We start from the raw sequence: 4,019 nt of genomic DNA, 5'->3' as shown, positions 1-4,019 counted from the left end.
AATTTGGTATTGTTCGAGAAATCACACTTTAATTATATCAATACAGTTTTATATTGGAGTCTGAATTTATTTCATGCATTATCATGAACAATGGGCATCCCGAGTTACATAAGCATTAAATATCTACTTGGTTTGAGGACAACTATTTATAATTTCCTATATATTTCATTATTTTACAATCAAAATTTTGAAATTATACCCAGTTTAATATATAAATTTTGACTAAAATACTTAATATCCGTTATTTTACGGCGCCAGTGGTGTCCCCAGGGCCATTAAAGGAGACTGGATAGGGCAGTCTTTAACTATGCATATGTAACGTGTTATGGATTTCCTAAGATGATATACCCAAAGGTAGTTATTTATTGAATATAACGATGTTTATTATCCCTCCATAGTTTGTTTGCATGACTACTTTATCCAATCACCAGGTGCTAAGGTAAAGATTCCAATATATTCAGACGTTAACGTTGAACCTTAAGAACTCAATTCAAACCAAATGTTTTCTTACAATATATTTAGGAGCTGAAGTACAATCTTAAGAATTGGATACCAAGCACGTCCTTATTTGATAGAAAACTGCTAAGACAGCATTTTATTTCAACTAACAGACATGAAAAGAATTAAAGATGTAAACTGAGTGCATCCACATCATCTTCGTCGTCCTCATCGCTATCATCATATATCCTGGGAAAAGGGGCGTCTAAATAACAAAAAGGAGAGTTGCTCGGCTTGAAAGTGCTTTGATTGAGAAGCAAACATTTGCATTCATTCATTCATTCGTTCATTCATACAGTCAGTCATTCAGAACGGTATAAACTCTTGCATGAATGTTACTTTTCTACAATAATAAAAATTCAGCACCGTTTTTTTTTAATGCGATTCCTTTATTTTGTGTAAATAATTGAATAATTGATATAATAATGTCAAGTGAAGAAACACAACCTAATCGAAATTAAATGTATATACCACAATTATACAATTGTCATACACGAAGAGCATCAGTTGTAAGCTTTAAAATGATTCACAGTGTTTACAGCCGTTGATTTTATAGACTTGGTGACATCTGTATTATAAATTACACAGATTGGGGCCACAGAACAGTACACCGCAACTTGCCCCGGAGAGTGAACTATAAAATCGCTTAAAATAAGCTGTATACCAAATTTGATGAAATTATAGTTGACCAATATCGGATCAATATGTGACGAGAGCTCTGAAGGGTTGCATTATCTTCAAAATGAAGGTTCGTCGAATCCAGAATATGTCATATATTGTTTAAATGCACCTTAATGTAAAACCCTTAAGCGCCAATCATTAAGTTTAAACATTATATATTTTACAGCGATTGTGAAGTTATGTTAACCTATACTAAGTCCCTCTCGTTTGCACGATATTGCGCGAGAGTGTTGCCCGGAAAACACCTTGTCAGGCTTGGTGACCGGAATCGAACCCGGGTCTCTTTGCTGAGGGGTGAGTGCGCTAACTACTGCGCTAATCGGACAACTGCCCATTCTTTGGTATGAAATGATAATATAGGTCATCGATATATCAGTTTTATTTTACATAATGTTTCAATATGCTGCATTCTTTGTTTACAGATGAAAAATGAAATGAATTGATTCATACAATGTGGGTTCTTATTTTCGTTTAGTGTGGTGAAACTTATTCAATGATTGCCAAACATTGATACAGTTTTGCTATCATGTAATTCATTATTAAAAAGGCTGAGGAAATATTTCCGGGGCATTAGTGTGTGGCGGTTAGCATCCATAGAACACCCGTTTGATTCATAAACAGTGCTCCTAATTTCTAAATTTGTCTTATCCTGTACGCAAATGATTGTATTTTGTAACAAAGTAATTGATGTTGTGCTTGAGTTTATTTATTGTGCATCTGGCAACTTTTATTCTCGTAAGTTAAAAAGCAAGGAGAAACATAAAAACAGTTTATTCTGTTTTGTAGACGGACTATTTTTGTGCATCGGACCAAACCTTTACTGTTTTTGTGTTTATTTACAGTTATTGACGCGTAGATGTACTCTTTGTGAACATTTTGAAAGCATCATTGAATTCATTTATTTCTAACAAAAAGCCGGATTTGTATGAGCGTTTTACAGTTGTAACGTCGTCATATTACTGAGCATGGTTTATTTGCACAAGAAGTCGTACCTTTGCAAACACACTGTGTGTAATGCCTGTTCAAGGGACAAAACTATTTTAAAACCGGTGTAAAGTGTAGGCATGCGTAAATGTTGTATGGTGAAACTGGACATTATTCAATAAATATAACCGTTAAATGTAAAAATGATAAATATCTATACAACCATATTTCGAGGTTAGTTAATTAAATGATCTCAGTAAGTGTTATATGTTAGTAAAGCAAAATGATAATAATGCATGCTTTAAAACGACGGGCCATATACAATCAATTTTAAAGATGTAGTATTACTCCCAAATAAGAATTTACATATTTTAATATACCAAAAAGGATGAACAAATGTCGATAACAGTGGTAATCATGAAGGATACCGAGTTGAATCTAAAAGAAATGTGCAGAAATCACGGTATTGCTACCATATGAGACCATAGTAAATCGCAGTAAATCGTTTAGCATTCACCAATCATTTAATATTTTTTAGTTTTCAGCTATTAAATACACAGATATAATAATATTGTTAATTGTAATTAATATATTCCATAAATGCATTCTTTAGTAAGAAGTTGAGGACGTATCACTCAAAATTATGTTTGTTTTACATGTGTATGTATTAATTTCGAATAAGAGTGTCACTTTAAATAATACCGGTTTCACCAGTAAAGCAAGCCCTCAACGATCAGTTTAAACAAGACAAACACTCATTAATAAATAACTCCAGTAATGGGAGTCAACTATTTGTTGTTAAAAGAAAATCTGGAAATTGAAAAAGTGCTTTTTAAATTTTGCACCTAATTTGAGATTCAATCATAATAAGTATATCACAAATAACCGATACAAATATGATAATTTTAAATTATAGGCAATGTATAAAGATACTGTCATATGTGTAGATCAGATCTTGGCGATTTATATCACTACTTGCTGGTCAAGTCAAGCCAAAAGTTTAATTGGCAATATAAGACCATCGGCAAAAAATGCATATCACACAGCATAAATACACTAGAAGTGAGCCACGGGAATGCTGCATTACAAGCACATCAAATTAAATCTGATTACTTCCCTTCAACTATAAATGTTTAAAAGTATAGTTAACACAATAATTTAATTTGTAACCGAATTACTTCCCTTAAACTATAAATGTTTAAAAAGTATAGTAAACAGAATAATTTAATTTGTAACCGGATTACTTCCCTTAAACTATAAATGTTTAAAAGTATAGTTAACACAATCATTTAATTTGTAACTGGATTACTTCCCTTAAACTATTACTATTTAAAAATATGGTGTACACAATAAATTGATTTGTGTTTAGTATTGGAATGGCCAGATTTTAAAAAATAAATAGGGCATTTAAATGTATGCCATTAGAATAGCAATTAGATACATATTGTGTAAGTACATCACTTTATTAATTTTAGTATAAAAACGCATGATATTCACAGTCTTGTGCAGAAATAGTCTTAAACACATTATATTGTCCCCTGGGTTATCATAATGTCTGCAAACCCAACGCGTAAGACAGAAAAAATGAAGACTTATATTAAGTTTCTCTAGCCCTTACACACATAAGAAGTAAGTATCATCCTACTCTTTGTACCTGGAGGCAACCTTTGATTTATTACGAAGAACTTCTACCTGGAACCAATGTTAAAATAATTATTTTAATAAAAAGCTAAGTGAATGTACTGAATTTGTGAAATATTTGATACATAGAAGATAATTCAGTAAAGCCACTATATAACTTCACTTTGTGAAACTAAAATGATCATATGTGCTCTTTTCGTTGGTTATTTACTGATTTGTAATGCTGGTATACTTTTTAGAAAATTAAATATTTATATTTCCCTTTATTACTAAAT

Source organism: Mya arenaria, chromosome 11 (assembly GCF_026914265.1).
Source record: "Mya arenaria isolate MELC-2E11 chromosome 11, ASM2691426v1".
Taxonomy (NCBI): domain Eukaryota; kingdom Metazoa; phylum Mollusca; class Bivalvia; order Myida; family Myidae; genus Mya; species Mya arenaria.
The sequence above is the reverse complement of the archived record's forward strand: the minus strand, read 5'-3'. Positions refer to the sequence as shown.